A 16,112-nucleotide genomic window follows, 5' to 3' on the forward strand; every position below is an offset into this window, starting at 1 on the left:
TCCGTGTATTGCCCGTGCCCCCCTCCCCCCTGTGTTCTCATTCATTTATTTCTCGTTTTCTCCCAGCGTGTCGTGGGGGCACAAGTGTCAAGGTCAGGTGCATTGCCCTCTGCCCGCCTCCCCCCTCGCGTCCGAGCTTCAAGTGCGCCCATCCCCCGGTTGGTGCGCACCCACCCCATTCCTAATGGATGTGTAGGTCCATCCCCTCCCCCCACCCGCCCGACACCCACCCGACGAGGGTCACTCCTCTATGTCCACTCAGGTGTCCGTCGGCTCGTACCAATTTGCCGGTGGGCGCGCGCACCTGGTGCTCGTGTGTCCATTCTTGGGATACTTGGCTTACTGGAACGGCTTCCAGCTCTGGCCAGGAGAACACGAGAGGTGCCCTCTCACCGCTGCTCCTCATAGCCGAACGGCACTCCGTGGTGTCCACGCGCCACATTTTATTAATCCACTCATGGGTCGATGGGCACTCGGGTCGCTTCCACACCTTTGCAATGGTGAATTGTGCCGCCACACACACCCGAGCGCAGGTGTCTTTTGCCTAGACTGCAGGCCTCGCGCTTCTGGAGGCCGCTGGCGACCCACGCGTGAACCTGCTCAGGGCACTTTCTCTAAGGAGCAGACTCTGATCCGGGCGGGCTACCGGTGTTTTCCTTTGCTTGTTTCTTTCTTGCCTGTCGGGAAAGTCTTCCTTACTGGGTTTTGAAATGTCCTACGCCTTTCCTCGCCTATTCTGTCAGCTTTAAAATTCTCTTTCAGTTGCCACCCTCACAAATGCATGAGGAAACTGTTTACGGTGCACTCATTAGTGAAATGACCTCAATGAAGCCGGAATCAAATATCGAATCGCCGATTTGTAGCAAGCCCACACCCCAGGGTGGTTGGGGTCCAATCCACGCCCGGCCAGGCCCAGGCCCCTTGGACTGGGCCACAGGAGGACACAGAGTAGGGTAGCGGTGCCGGCAGTTCTCCAAGGCCTTGGGCGTTTTCCAGAGGGAGGAGATGGAGGGGACTGATTTCTTCAGCGCCCCCCAAACCCCCCCACCCCACCCATGGCACACATCCGCAGACACGCGCATACACTCGCTCCCCTCCCCCATGCGCTGTGCCCCAGCCCTGGCCCGGCGAATAGGCGGCAGCCCACACGCAGGGCGGGGGGCGCAGCCCAAAGGGGTTGTGAGGGAGAGAGGCGGGAGGCAAAGGGCGAGCGCCCCGCGCGTGCGCAGTCAGCAGCGGCGCGCCGGGGGGGATGGGGGGCGGGTAGGTGAAGGAGGCGAGGCGAGGAGAGGAGGGGGGCTGGAAGGTCTCCACCTTGGCGGGTCCAGCCGTGGAGGCGCACCTTGTGTGTGCGTGTGTGTGCGTGTGTGTGTGTGTGTGTGTGTGTGTGTGTGTGTGTGTGTTTGTGTGAAGACAGCCCCCCACCCTGCCCGCCCCGCCCGGCACCCCGGTCCCGCGGAGCCCCTGGGAACCGGCCGGCGGCGGCGGCGGCGAACTCAACAGGCCCGGCCCGCCCGGCCCGGCCCGGCGCGGGTCAGCACTGGCGCGGGGCCTGGGGCGGGGGGAGGAGGCGGCGGGAAGCGCAGAGAGGCTCGGCTTCTTGAGCGGGGCAGGCGCGCCCTCCGCCGTCTACGGCCATACCACCCTGAACGCGCCCGATCTCGTCTGATCTCGGAAGCTAAGCAGGGTCGGGCCTGGTTAGTACTTGGATGGGAGACCGCCTGGGAATACCGGGTGCCGTAGGCTTTTTTTTTTTTTTTTTTTTTTTCTGCCTCTGGTTCTGTCCCCTTTCTGGGAGCCCGGAGGCGGCCGGGAGGGGGGGGGCAACCCGACCCTCAGCGCCCGCCACGGTGCCAGGCGCCCCGGCCCGCACCGTGGGGCCTCCTCTTGTCCCGAGCCGCGACACCGCCACCACGCGGCAGCCTGCGTGGCATCTGGACTGTCAGGTCTCAGACCAAAGGTCTGGTCTGTGGGAACCCACACCCTGGAGGAAACCTCGAGAGTCTGAGAGGGCAGGGAGTTCCAGAAGAAGGCCAGGATGTCATTTTGAGGGAGTATGTGACCAGAACTCGTCCCGTTGCTTTGGGGGTTCTATGGGCTACACGTAGGACTCTTTGGTGGTGGCACCGGATGTTGGGGGATCCGGAGTCACACCCAGACCTGCTGGACAGGCCTCCTTTCACTTTTCTCTTCGGATTCATTTTTTAAAAAACTGTCTCTTGTCTCCATTATTGCATTTTCTTTTCTCTCTTTTTCCAAGCATATTATGGGAGTACAAGTATTAAGGTTCCGTGTATTGCCCGTGCCCCCCTCCCCCCTGTGTTCTCATTCATTTATTTCTCGTTTTCTCCCAGCGTGTCGTGGGGGCACAAATGTCAAGGTCAGGTGCATTGCCCTCTGCCCGCCTCCCCCCTCGCGTCCGAGCTTCAAGTGCGCCCATCCCCCGGTTGGTGCGCACCCACCCCATTCCTAATGGATGTGTAGGTCCATCCCCTCCCCCCACCCGCCCGACACCCACCCGACGAGGGTCACTCCTCTATGTCCACTCAGGTGTCCGTCGGCTCGTACCAATTTGCCGGTGGGCGCGCGCACCTGGTGCTCGTGTGTCCATTCTTGGGATACTTGGCTTACTGGAACGGCTTCCAGCTCTGGCCAGGAGAACACGAGAGGTGCCCTCTCACCGCTGCTCCTCATAGCCGAACGGCACTCCGTGGTGTCCACGCGCCACATTTTATTAATCCACTCATGGGTCGATGGGCACTCGGGTCGTTTCCACACCTTTGCAATGGTGAATTGTGCCGCCACACACACCCGAGCGCAGGTGTCTTTTGCCTAGACTGCAGGCCTCGCGCTTCTGGAGGCCGCTGGCGACCCACGCGTGAACCTGCTCAGGGCACTTTCTCTAAGGAGCAGACTCTGATCCGGGCGGGCTACCGGTGTTTTCCTTTGCTTGTTTCTTTCTTGCCTGTCGGGAAAGTCTTCCTTACTGGGTTTTGAAATGTCCTACGCCTTTCCTCGCCTATTCTGTCAGCTTTAAAATTCTCTTTCAGTTGCCACCCTCACAAATGCATGAGGAAACTGTTTACGGTGCACTCATTAGTGAAATGACCTCAATGAAGCCGGAATCAAATATCGAATCGCCGATTTGTAGCAAGCCCACACCCCAGGGTGGTTGGGGTCCAATCCACGCCCGGCCAGGCCCAGGCCCCTTGGACTGGGCCACAGGAGGACACAGAGTAGGGTAGCGGTGCCGGCAGTTCTCCAAGGCCTTGGGCGTTTTCCAGAGGGAGGAGATGGAGGGGACTGATTTCTTCAGCGCCCCCCAAACCCCCCCACCCCACCCATGGCACACATCCCCAGACACGCGCCTACACTCGCTCCCCTCCCCCATGCGCTGTGCCCCAGCCCTGGCCCGGCGAATAGGCGGCAGCCCACACGCAGGGCGGGGGGCGCAGCCCAAAGGGGTTGTGAGGGAGAGAGGCGGGAGGCAAAGGGCGAGCGCCCCGCGCGTGCGCAGTCAGCAGCGGCGCGCCGGGGGGGATGGGGGGCGGGTAGGTGAAGGAGGCGAGGCGAGGAGAGGAGGGGGGCTGGAAGGTCTCCACCTTGGCGGGTCCAGCCGTGGAGGCGCACCTTGTGTGTGCGTGTGTGTGCGTGTGTGTGTGTGTGTGTGTGTGTGTGTGTGTTTGTGTGAAGACAGCCCCCCACCCTGCCCGCCCCGCCCGGCACCCCGGTCCCGCGGAGCCCCTGGGAACCGGCCGGCGGCGGCGGCGGCGAACTCAACAGGCCCGGCCCGCCCGGCCCGACCCGGCCCGGCCCGGCCCGGCCCGGCCCGGCCCGGCGCGGGTCAGCGCTGGCGCGGGGCCTGGGGCGGGGGGAGGAGGCGGCGGGAAGCGCAGAGAGGCTCGGCTTCTTGAGCGGGGCAGGCGCGCCCTCCGCCGTCTACGGCCATACCACCCTGAACGCGCCCGATCTCGTCTGATCTCGGAAGCTAAGCAGGGTCGGGCCTGGTTAGTACTTGGATGGGAGACCGCCTGGGAATACCGGGTGCCGTAGGCTTTTTTTTTTTTTTTTTTTTTTTTCTGCCTCTGGTTCTGTCCCCTTTCTGGGAGCCCGGAGGCGGCCGGGAGGGGGGGGGCAACCCGACCCTCAGCGCCCGCCACGGTGCCAGGCGCCCCGGCCCGCACCGTGGGGCCTCCTCTTGTCCCGAGCCGCGACACCGCCGCCACGCGGCAGCCTGCGTGGCATCTGGACTGTCAGGTCTCAGACCAAAGGTCTGGTCTGTGGGAACCCACACCCTGGAGGAAACCTCGAGAGTCTGAGAGGGCAGGGAGTTCCAGAAGAAGGCCAGGATGTCATTTTGAGGGAGTATGTGACCAGAACTCGTCCCGTTGCTTTGGGGGTTCTATGGGCTACACGTAGGACTCTTTGGTGGTGGCACCGGATGTTGGGGGATCCGGAGTCACACCCAGACCTGCTGGACAGGCCTCCTTTCACTTTTCTCTTCGGATTCATTTTTTAAAAAACTGTCTCTTGTCTCCATTATTGCATTTTCTTTTCTCTCTTTTTCCAAGCATATTATGGGAGTACAAGTATTAAGGTTCCGTGTATTGCCCGTGCCCCCCTTCCCCCTGTGTTCTCATTCATTTATTTCTCGTTTTCTCCCAGCGTGTCGTGGGGGCACAAATGTCAAGGTCAGGTGCATTGCCCTCTGCCCGCCTCCCCCCTCGCGTCCGACACCCACCCGACGAGGGTCACTCCTCTATGTCCACTCAGGTGTCCGTCGGCTCGTACCAATTTGCCGGTGGGCGCGCGCACCTGGTGCTCGTGTGTCCATTCTTGGGATACTTGGCTTACTGGAACGGCTTCCAGCTCTGGCCAGAACACGAGAGGTGCCCTCTCACCGCTGCTCCTCATAGCCGAACGGCACTCCGTGGTGTCCACGCGCCACATTTTATTAATCCACTCATGGGTCGATGGGCACTCGGGTCGTTTCCACACCTTTGCAATGGTGAATTGTGCCGCCACACACACCCGAGCGCAGGTGTCTTTTGCCTAGACTGCAGGCCTCGCGCTTCTGGAGGCCGCTGGCGACCCACGCGTGAACCTGCTCAGGGCACTTTCTCTAAGGAGCAGACTCTGATCCGGGCGGGCTACCGGTGTTTTCCTTTGCTTGTTTCTTTCTTGCCTGTCGGGAAAGTCTTCCTTACTGGGTTTTGAAATGTCCTACGCCTTTCCTCGCCTATTCTGTCAGCTTTAAAATTCTCTTTCAGTTGCCACCCTCACAAATGCATGAGGAAACTGTTTACGGTGCACTCATTAGTGAAATGACCTCAATGAAGCCGGAATCAAATATCGAATCGCCGATTTGTAGCAAGCCCACACCCCAGGGTGGTTGGGGTCCAATCCACGCCCGGCCAGGCCCAGGCCCCTTGGACTGGGCCACAGGAGGACACAGAGTAGGGTAGCGGTGCCGGCAGTTCTCCAAGGCCTTGGGCGTTTTCCAGAGGGAGGAGATGGAGGGGACTGATTTCTTCAGCGCCCCCCAAACCCCCCCACCCCACCCATGGCACACATCCCCAGACACGCGCCTACACTCGCTCCCCTCCCCCATGCGCTGTGCCCCAGCCCTGGCCCGGCGAATAGGCGGCAGCCCACACGCAGGGCGGGGGGCGCAGCCCAAAGGGGTTGTGAGGGAGAGAGGCGGGAGGCAAAGGGCGAGCGCCCCGCGGGTGCGCAGTCAGCAGCGGCGCGCCGGGGGGGGATGGGGGGCGGGTAGGTGAAGGAGGCGAGGCGAGGAGAGGAGGGGGGCTGGAAGGTCTCCACCTTGGCGGGTCCAGCCGTGGAGGCGCACCTTGTGTGTGCGTGTGTGTGCGTGTGCGTGTGTGTGTGTGTGTGTGTGTGAGTGTGTGTGTGAAGACAGCCCCCCACCCTGCCCGCCCCGCCCGGCACCCCGGTCCCGCGGAGCCCCTGGGAACCGGCCGGCGGCGGCGGCGGCGAACTCAACAGGCCCGGCCCGCCCGGCCCGACCCGGCCCGGCCCGGCCCGGCCCGGCCCGGCCCGGCGCGGGTCAGCGCTGGCGCGGGGCCTGGGGCGGGGGGAGGAGGCGGCGGGAAGCGCAGAGAGGCTCGGCTTCTTGAGCGGGGCAGGCGCGCCCTCCGCCGTCTACGGCCATACCACCCTGAACGCGCCCGATCTCGTCTGATCTCGGAAGCTAAGCAGGGTCGGGCCTGGTTAGTACTTGGATGGGAGACCGCCTGGGAATACCGGGTGCCGTAGGCTTTTTTTTTTTTTTTTTTTTTTTCTGCCTCTGGTTCTGTCCCCTTTCTGGGAGCCCGGAGGCGGCCGGGAGGGGGGGGGCAACCCGACCCTCAGCGCCCGCCACGGTGCCAGGCGCCCCGGCCCGCACCGTGGGGCCTCCTCTTGTCCCGAGCCGCGACACCGCCGCCACGCGGCAGCCTGCGTGGCATCTGGACTGTCAGGTCTCAGACCAAAGGTCTGGTCTGTGGGAACCCACACCCTGGAGGAAACCTCGAGAGTCTGAGAGGGCAGGGAGTTCCAGAAGAAGGCCAGGATGTCATTTTGAGGGAGTATGTGACCAGAACTCGTCCCGTTGCTTTGGGGGTTCTATGGGCTACACGTAGGACTCTTTGGTGGTGGCACCGGATGTTGGGGGATCCGGAGTCACACCCAGACCTGCTGGACAGGCCTCCTTTCACTTTTCTCTTCGGATTCATTTTTTAAAAAACTGTCTCTTGTCTCCATTATTGCATTTTCTTTTCTCTCTTTTTCCAAGCATATTATGGGAGTACAAGTATTAAGGTTCCGTGTATTGCCCGTGCCCCCCTCCCCCCTGTGTTCTCATTCATTTATTTCTCGTTTTCTCCCAGCGTGTCGTGGGGGCACAAATGTCAAGGTCAGGTGCATTGCCCTCTGCCCGCCTCCCCCCTCGCGTCCGAGCTTCAAGTGCGCCCATCCCCCGGTTGGTGCGCACCCACCCCATTCCTAATGGATGTGTAGGTCCATCCCCTCCCCCCACCCGCCCGACACCCACCCGACGAGGGTCACTCCTCTATGTCCACTCAGGTGTCCGTCGGCTCGTACCAATTTGCCGGTGGGCGCGCGCACCTGGTGCTCGTGTGTCCATTCTTGGGATACTTGGCTTACTGGAACGGCTTCCAGCTCTGGCCAGAACACGAGAGGTGCCCTCTCACCGCTGCTCCTCATAGCCGAACGGCACTCCGTGGTGTCCACGCGCCACATTTTATTAATCCACTCATGGGTCGATGGGCACTCGGGTCGTTTCCACACCTTTGCAATGGTGAATTGTGCCGCCACACACACCCGAGCGCAGGTGTCTTTTGCCTAGACTGCAGGCCTCGCGCTTCTGGAGGCCGCTGGCGACCCACGCGTGAACCTGCTCAGGGCACTTTCTCTAAGGAGCAGACTCTGATCCGGGCGGGCTACCGGTGTTTTCCTTTGCTTGTTTCTTTCTTGCCTGTCGGGAAAGTCTTCCTTACTGGGTTTTGAAATGTCCTACGCCTTTCCTCGCCTATTCTGTCAGCTTTAAAATTCTCTTTCAGTTGCCACCCTCACAAATGCATGAGGAAACTGTTTACGGTGCACTCATTAGTGAAATGACCTCAATGAAGCCGGAATCAAATATCGAATCGCCGATTTGTAGCAAGCCCACACCCCAGGGTGGTTGGGGTCCAATCCACGCCCGGCCAGGCCCAGGCCCCTTGGACTGGGCCACAGGAGGACACAGAGTAGGGTAGCGGTGCCGGCAGTTCTCCAAGGCCTTGGGCGTTTTCCAGAGGGAGGAGATGGAGGGGACTGATTTCTTCAGCGCCCCCCAAACCCCCCCACCCCACCCATGGCACACATCCCCAGACACGCGCCTACACTCGCTCCCCTCCCCCATGCGCTGTGCCCCAGCCCTGGCCCGGCGAATAGGCGGCAGCCCACACGCAGGGCGGGGGGCGCAGCCCAAAGGGGTTGTGAGGGAGAGAGGCGGGAGGCAAAGGGCGAGCGCCCCGCGGGTGCGCAGTCAGCAGCGGCGCGCCGGGGGGGGATGGGGGGCGGGTAGGTGAAGGAGGCGAGGCGAGGAGAGGAGGGGGGCTGGAAGGTCTCCACCTTGGCGGGTCCAGCCGTGGAGGCGCACCTTGTGTGTGCGTGTGTGTGCGTGTGCGTGTGTGTGTGTGTGTGTGTGTGAGTGTGTGTGTGAAGACAGCCCCCCACCCTGCCCGCCCCGCCCGGCACCCCGGTCCCGCGGAGCCCCTGGGAACCGGCCGGCGGCGGCGGCGGCGAACTCAACAGGCCCGGCCCGCCCGGCCCGACCCGGCCCGGCCCGGCCCGGCCCGGCCCGGCCCGGCGCGGGTCAGCGCTGGCGCGGGGCCTGGGGCGGGGGGAGGAGGCGGCGGGAAGCGCAGAGAGGCTCGGCTTCTTGAGCGGGGCAGGCGCGCCCTCCGCCGTCTACGGCCATACCACCCTGAACGCGCCCGATCTCGTCTGATCTCGGAAGCTAAGCAGGGTCGGGCCTGGTTAGTACTTGGATGGGAGACCGCCTGGGAATACCGGGTGCCGTAGGCTTTTTTTTTTTTTTTTTTTTTTCTGCCTCTGGTTCTGTCCCCTTTCTGGGAGCCCGGAGGCGGCCGGGAGGGGGGGGGCAACCCGACCCTCAGCGCCCGCCACGGTGCCAGGCGCCCCGGCCCGCACCGTGGGGCCTCCTCTTGTCCCGAGCCGCGACACCGCCGCCACGCGGCAGCCTGCGTGGCATCTGGACTGTCAGGTCTCAGACCAAAGGTCTGGTCTGTGGGAACCCACACCCTGGAGGAAACCTCGAGAGTCTGAGAGGGCAGGGAGTTCCAGAAGAAGGCCAGGATGTCATTTTGAGGGAGTATGTGACCAGAACTCGTCCCGTTGCTTTGGGGGTTCTATGGGCTACACGTAGGACTCTTTGGTGGTGGCACCGGATGTTGGGGGATCCGGAGTCACACCCAGACCTGCTGGACAGGCCTCCTTTCACTTTTCTCTTCGGATTCATTTTTTAAAAAACTGTCTCTTGTCTCCATTATTGCATTTTCTTTTCTCTCTTTTTCCAAGCATATTATGGGAGTACAAGTATTAAGGTTCCGTGTATTGCCCGTGCCCCCCTCCCCCCTGTGTTCTCATTCATTTATTTCTCGTTTTCTCCCAGCGTGTCGTGGGGGCACAAATGTCAAGGTCAGGTGCATTGCCCTCTGCCCGCCTCCCCCCTCGCGTCCGAGCTTCAAGTGCGCCCATCCCCCGGTTGGTGCGCACCCACCCCATTCCTAATGGATGTGTAGGTCCATCCCCTCCCCCCACCCGCCCGACACCCACCCGACGAGGGTCACTCCTCTATGTCCACTCAGGTGTCCGTCGGCTCGTACCAATTTGCCGGTGGGCGCGCGCACCTGGTGCTCGTGTGTCCATTCTTGGGATACTTGGCTTACTGGAACGGCTTCCAGCTCTGGCCAGGAGAACACGAGAGGTGCCCTCTCACCGCTGCTCCTCATAGCCGAACGGCACTCCGTGGTGTCCACGCGCCACATTTTATTAATCCACTCATGGGTCGATGGGCACTCGGGTCGCTTCCACACCTTTGCAATGGTGAATTGTGCCGCCACACACACCCGAGCGCAGGTGTCTTTTGCCTAGACTGCAGGCCTCGCGCTTCTGGAGGCCGCTGGCGACCCACGCGTGAACCTGCTCAGGGCACTTTCTCTAAGGAGCAGACTCTGATCCGGGCGGGCTACCGGTGTTTTCCTTTGCTTGTTTCTTTCTTGCCTGTCGGGAAAGTCTTCCTTACTGGGTTTTGAAATGTCCTACGCCTTTCCTCGCCTATTCTGTCAGCTTTAAAATTCTCTTTCAGTTGCCACCCTCACAAATGCATGAGGAAACTGTTTACGGTGCACTCATTAGTGAAATGACCTCAATGAAGCCGGAATCAAATATCGAATCGCCGATTTGTAGCAAGCCCACACCCCAGGGTGGTTGGGGTCCAATCCACGCCCGGCCAGGCCCAGGCCCCTTGGACTGGGCCACAGGAGGACACAGAGTAGGGTAGCGGTGCCGGCAGTTCTCCAAGGCCTTGGGCGTTTTCCAGAGGGAGGAGATGGAGGGGACTGATTTCTTCAGCGCCCCCCAAACCCCCCCACCCCACCCATGGCACACATCCCCAGACACGCGCCTACACTCGCTCCCCTCCCCCATGCGCTGTGCCCCAGCCCTGGCCCGGCGAATAGGCGGCAGCCCACACGCAGGGCGGGGGGCGCAGCCCAAAGGGGTTGTGAGGGAGAGAGGCGGGAGGCAAAGGGCGAGCGCCCCGCGCGTGCGCAGTCAGCAGCGGCGCGCCGGGGGGGATGGGGGGCGGGTAGGTGAAGGAGGCGAGGCGAGGAGAGGAGGGGGGCTGGAAGGTCTCCACCTTGGCGGGTCCAGCCGTGGAGGCGCACCTTGTGTGTGCGTGTGTGTGCGTGTGTGTGTGTGTGTGTGTGTGTGTGTGTGTGTGTGAAGACAGCCCCCCACCCTGCCCGCCCCGCCCGGCACCCCGGTCCCGCGGAGCCCCTGGGAACCGGCCGGCGGCGGCGGCGGCGAACTCAACAGGCCCGGCCCGCCCGGCCCGACCCGGCCCGGCCCGGCCCGGCCCGGCCCGGCCCGGCGCGGGTCAGCGCTGGCGCGGGGCCTGGGGCGGGGGGAGGAGGCGGCGGGAAGCGCAGAGAGGCTCGGCTTCTTGAGCGGGGCAGGCGCGCCCTCCGCCGTCTACGGCCATACCACCCTGAACGCGCCCGATCTCGTCTGATCTCGGAAGCTAAGCAGGGTCGGGCCTGGTTAGTACTTGGATGGGAGACCGCCTGGGAATACCGGGTGCCGTAGGCTTTTTTTTTTTTTTTTTTTTTTCTGCCTCTGGTTCTGTCCCCTTTCTGGGAGCCCGGAGGCGGCCGGGAGGGGGGGGGCAACCCGACCCTCAGCGCCCGCCACGGTGCCAGGCGCCCCGGCCCGCACCGTGGGGCCTCCTCTTGTCCCGAGCCGCGACACCGCCGCCACGCGGCAGCCTGCGTGGCATCTGGACTGTCAGGTCTCAGACCAAAGGTCTGGTCTGTGGGAACCCACACCCTGGAGGAAACCTCGAGAGTCTGAGAGGGCAGGGAGTTCCAGAAGAAGGCCAGGATGTCATTTTGAGGGAGTATGTGACCAGAACTCGTCCCGTTGCTTTGGGGGTTCTATGGGCTACACGTAGGACTCTTTGGTGGTGGCACCGGATGTTGGGGGATCCGGAGTCACACCCAGACCTGCTGGACAGGCCTCCTTTCACTTTTCTCTTCGGATTCATTTTTTAAAAAACTGTCTCTTGTCTCCATTATTGCATTTTCTTTTCTCTCTTTTTCCAAGCATATTATGGGAGTACAAGTATTAAGGTTCCGTGTATTGCCCGTGCCCCCCTCCCCCCTGTGTTCTCATTCATTTATTTCTCGTTTTCTCCCAGCGTGTCGTGGGGGCACAAGTGTCAAGGTCAGGTGCATTGCCCTCTGCCCGCCTCCCCCCTCGCGTCCGAGCTTCAAGTGCGCCCATCCCCCGGTTGGTGCGCACCCACCCCATTCCTAATGGATGTGTAGGTCCATCCCCTCCCCCCACCCGCCCGACACCCACCCGACGAGGGTCACTCCTCTATGTCCACTCAGGTGTCCGTCGGCTCGTACCAATTTGCCGGTGGGCGCGCGCACCTGGTGCTCGTGTGTCCATTCTTGGGATACTTGGCTTACTGGAACGGCTTCCAGCTCTGGCCAGGAGAACACGAGAGGTGCCCTCTCACCGCTGCTCCTCATAGCCGAACGGCACTCCGTGGTGTCCACGCGCCACATTTTATTAATCCACTCATGGGTCGATGGGCACTCGGGTCGTTTCCACACCTTTGCAATGGTGAATTGTGCCGCCACACACACCCGAGCGCAGGTGTCTTTTGCCTAGACTGCAGGCCTCGCGCTTCTGGAGGCCGCTGGCGACCCACGCGTGAATCTGCTCAGGGCACTTTCTCTAAGGAGCAGACTCTGATCCGGGCGGGCTACCGGTGTGTTCCTTTGCTTGTTTCTTTCTTGCCTGTCGGGAAAGTCTTCCTTACTGGGTTTTGAAATGTCCTACGCCTTTCCTCGCCTATTCTGTCAGCTTTAAAATTCTCTTTCAGTTGCCACCCTCACAAATGCACGAGGAAACTGTTTACGGTGCACTCATTAGTGAAATGACCTCAATGAAGCCGGAATCAAATATCGAATCGCCGATTTGTAGCAAGCCCACACCCCAGGGTGGTTGGGGTCCAATCCACGCCCGGCCAGGCCCAGGCCCCTTGGACTGGGCCACAGGAGGACACAGAGTAGGGTAGCGGTGCCGGCAGTTCTCCAAGGCCTTGGGCGTTTTCCAGAGGGAGGAGATGGAGGGGACTGATTTCTTCAGCGCCCCCCAAACCCCCCCACCCCACCCATGGCACACATCCCCAGACACGCGCCTACACTCGCTCCCCTCCCCCATGCGCTGTGCCCCAGCCCTGGCCCGGCGAATAGGCGGCAGCCCACACGCAGGGCGGGGGGCGCAGCCCAAAGGGGTTGTGAGGGAGAGAGGCGGGAGGCAAAGGGCGAGCGCCCCGCGCGTGCGCAGTCAGCAGCGGCGCGCCGGGGGGGATGGGGGGCGGGTAGGTGAAGGAGGCGAGGCGAGGAGAGGAGGGGGGCTGGAAGGTCTCCACCTTGGCGGGTCCAGCCGTGGAGGCGCACCTTGTGTGTGCGTGTGTGTGCGTGTGTGTGTGTGTGTGTGTGTGTGTGTGTGTGTGTGTGAAGACAGCCCCCCACCCTGCCCGCCCCGCCCGGCACCCCGGTCCCGCGGAGCCCCTGGGAACCGGCCGGCGGCGGCGGCGGCGAACTCAACAGGCCCGGCCCGCCCGGCCCGACCCGGCCCGGCCCGGCCCGGCCCGGCCCGGCGCGGGTCAGCGCTGGCGCGGGGCCTGGGGCGGGGGGAGGAGGCGGCGGGAAGCGCAGAGAGGCTCGGCTTCTTGAGCGGGGCAGGCGCGCCCTCCGCCGTCTACGGCCATACCACCCTGAACGCGCCCGATCTCGTCTGATCTCGGAAGCTAAGCAGGGTCGGGCCTGGTTAGTACTTGGATGGGAGACCGCCTGGGAATACCGGGTGCCGTAGGCTTTTTTTTTTTTTTTTTTTTTTCTGCCTCTGGTTCTGTCCCCTTTCTGGGAGCCCGGAGGCGGCCGGGAGGGGGGGGGCAACCCGACCCTCAGCGCCCGCCACGGTGCCAGGCGCCCCGGCCCGCACCGTGGGGCCTCCTCTTGTCCCGAGCCGCGACACCGCCGCCACGCGGCAGCCTGCGTGGCATCTGGACTGTCAGGTCTCAGACCAAAGGTCTGGTCTGTGGGAACCCACACCCTGGAGGAAACCTCGAGAGTCTGAGAGGGCAGGGAGTTCCAGAAGAAGGCCAGGATGTCATTTTGAGGGAGTATGTGACCAGAACTCGTCCCGTTGCTTTGGGGGTTCTATGGGCTACACGTAGGACTCTTTGGTGGTGGCACCGGATGTTGGGGGATCCGGAGTCACACCCAGACCTGCTGGACAGGCCTCCTTTCACTTTTCTCTTCGGATTCATTTTTTAAAAAACTGTCTCTTGTCTCCATTATTGCATTTTCTTTTCTCTCTTTTTCCAAGCATATTATGGGAGTACAAGTATTAAGGTTCCGTGTATTGCCCGTGCCCCCCTCCCCCCTGTGTTCTCATTCATTTATTTCTCGTTTTCTCCCAGCGTGTCGTGGGGGCACAAGTGTCAAGGTCAGGTGCATTGCCCTCTGCCCGCCTCCCCCCTCGCGTCCGAGCTTCAAGTGCGCCCATCCCCCGGTTGGTGCGCACCCACCCCATTCCTAATGGATGTGTAGGTCCATCCCCTCCCCCCACCCGCCCGACACCCACCCGACGAGGGTCACTCCTCTATGTCCACTCAGGTGTCCGTCGGCTCGTACCAATTTGCCGGTGGGCGCGCGCACCTGGTGCTCGTGTGTCCATTCTTGGGATACTTGGCTTACTGGAACGGCTTCCAGCTCTGGCCAGGAGAACACGAGAGGTGCCCTCTCACCGCTGCTCCTCATAGCCGAACGGCACTCCGTGGTGTCCACGCGCCACATTTTATTAATCCACTCATGGGTCGATGGGCACTCGGGTCGTTTCCACACCTTTGCAATGGTGAATTGTGCCGCCACACACACCCGAGCGCAGGTGTCTTTTGCCTAGACTGCAGGCCTCGCGCTTCTGGAGGCCGCTGGCGACCCACGCGTGAACCTGCTCAGGGCACTTTCTCTAAGGAGCAGACTCTGATCCGGGCGGGCTACCGGTGTTTTCCTTTGCTTGTTTCTTTCTTGCCTGTCGGGAAAGTCTTCCTTACTGGGTTTTGAAATGTCCTACGCCTTTCCTCGCCTATTCTGTCAGCTTTAAAATTCTCTTTCAGTTGCCACCCTCACAAATGCATGAGGAAACTGTTTACGGTGCACTCATTAGTGAAATGACCTCAATGAAGCCGGAATCAAATATCGAATCGCCGATTTGTAGCAAGCCCACACCCCAGGGTGGTTGGGGTCCAATCCACGCCCGGCCAGGCCCAGGCCCCTTGGACTGGGCCACAGGAGGACACAGAGTAGGGTAGCGGTGCCGGCAGTTCTCCAAGGCCTTGGGCGTTTTCCAGAGGGAGGAGATGGAGGGGACTGATTTCTTCAGCGCCCCCCAAACCCCCCCACCCCACCCATGGCACACATCCCCAGACACGCGCCTACACTCGCTCCCCTCCCCCATGCGCTGTGCCCCAGCCCTGGCCCGGCGAATAGGCGGCAGCCCACACGCAGGGCGGGGGGCGCAGCCCAAAGGGGTTGTGAGGGAGAGAGGCGGGAGGCAAAGGGCGAGCGCCCCGCGCGTGCGCAGTCAGCAGCGGCGCGCCGGGGGGGATGGGGGGCGGGTAGGTGAAGGAGGCGAGGCGAGGAGAGGAGGGGGGCTGGAAGGTCTCCACCTTGGCGGGTCCAGCCGTGGAGGCGCACCTTGTGTGTGCGTGTGTGTGCGTGTGTGTGTGTGTGTGTGTGTGTGTGTGTGTGTGTGTGAAGACAGCCCCCCACCCTGCCCGCCCCGCCCGGCACCCCGGTCCCGCGGAGCCCCTGGGAACCGGCCGGCGGCGGCGGCGGCGAACTCAACAGGCCCGGCCCGCCCGGCCCGGCCCGGCGCGGGTCAGCGCTGGCGCGGGGCCTGGGGCGGGGGGAGGAGGCGGCGGGAAGCGCAGAGAGGCTCGGCTTCTTGAGCGGGGCAGGCGCGCCCTCCGCCGTCTACGGCCATACCACCCTGAACGCGCCCGATCTCGTCTGATCTCGGAAGCTAAGCAGGGTCGGGCCTGGTTAGTACTTGGATGGGAGACCGCCTGGGAATACCGGGTGCCGTAGGCTTTTTTTTTTTTTTTTTTTTTTCTGCCTCTGGTTCTGTCCCCTTTCTGGGAGCCCGGAGGCGGCCGGGAGGGGGGGGGCAACCCGACCCTCAGCGCCCGCCACGGTGCCAGGCGCCCCGGCCCGCACCGTGGGGCCTCCTCTTGTCCCGAGCCGCGACACCGCCGCCACGCGGCAGCCTGCGTGGCATCTGGACTGTCAGGTCTCAGACCAAAGGTCTGGTCTGTGGGAACCCACACCCTGGAGGAAACCTCGAGAGTCTGAGAGGGCAGGGAGTTCCAGAAGAAGGCCAGGATGTCATTTTGAGGGAGTATGTGACCAGAACTCGTCCCGTTGCTTTGGGGGTTCTATGGGCTACACGTAGGACTCTTTGGTGGTGGCACCGGATGTTGGGGGATCCGGAGTCACACCCAGACCTGCTGGACAGGCCTCCTTTCACTTTTCTCTTCGGATTCATTTTTTAAAAAACTGTCTCTTGTCTCCATTATTGCATTTTCTTTTCTCTCTTTTTCCAAGCATATTATGGGAGTACAAGTATTAAGGTTCCGTGTATTGCCCGTGCCCCCCTCCCCCCTGTGTTCTCATTCATTTATTTCTCGTTTTCTCCCAGCGTGTCGTGGGGGCACAAGTGTCAAG

General features: G+C 62.3%; 7 non-coding genes across 7 annotated transcripts; all 7 read left to right on the plus strand.

The window, feature by feature from the left end:
- The first annotated feature begins 1,627 nt into the window (after positions 1-1,627).
- On the plus strand, positions 1,628-1,746 carry LOC142865571 (5S ribosomal RNA). The gene has a single exon (XR_012915775.1). It is a non-coding gene; the product is annotated as a 5S ribosomal RNA (ribosomal RNA).
- Positions 1,747-3,937: 2,191 nt separating this feature from the next.
- LOC142865572 (5S ribosomal RNA) lies at positions 3,938-4,056 on the plus strand. The gene has a single exon (XR_012915776.1). It is a non-coding gene; the product is annotated as a 5S ribosomal RNA (ribosomal RNA).
- A 2,104-nt stretch (positions 4,057-6,160) lies between these two features.
- Positions 6,161-6,279, plus strand: LOC142865573 (5S ribosomal RNA). The gene has a single exon (XR_012915777.1). It is a non-coding gene; the product is annotated as a 5S ribosomal RNA (ribosomal RNA).
- A 2,191-nt stretch (positions 6,280-8,470) lies between these two features.
- LOC142865574 (5S ribosomal RNA) lies at positions 8,471-8,589 on the plus strand. Its single transcript, XR_012915778.1, has one exon. It is a non-coding gene; the product is annotated as a 5S ribosomal RNA (ribosomal RNA).
- Positions 8,590-10,777: 2,188 nt separating this feature from the next.
- Positions 10,778-10,896, plus strand: LOC142865575 (5S ribosomal RNA). The gene has a single exon (XR_012915779.1). It is a non-coding gene; the product is annotated as a 5S ribosomal RNA (ribosomal RNA).
- Positions 10,897-13,081: 2,185 nt separating this feature from the next.
- On the plus strand, positions 13,082-13,200 carry LOC142865576 (5S ribosomal RNA). The gene has a single exon (XR_012915780.1). It is a non-coding gene; the product is annotated as a 5S ribosomal RNA (ribosomal RNA).
- Positions 13,201-15,360: 2,160 nt separating this feature from the next.
- LOC142865577 (5S ribosomal RNA) lies at positions 15,361-15,479 on the plus strand. Its single transcript, XR_012915781.1, has one exon. It is a non-coding gene; the product is annotated as a 5S ribosomal RNA (ribosomal RNA).
- Positions 15,480-16,112: the final 633 nt, after the last annotated feature.

This window comes from Microcebus murinus, chromosome 29, assembly GCF_040939455.1.
Source record: "Microcebus murinus isolate Inina chromosome 29, M.murinus_Inina_mat1.0, whole genome shotgun sequence".
Lineage (NCBI taxonomy): Eukaryota > Metazoa > Chordata > Mammalia > Primates > Cheirogaleidae > Microcebus > Microcebus murinus.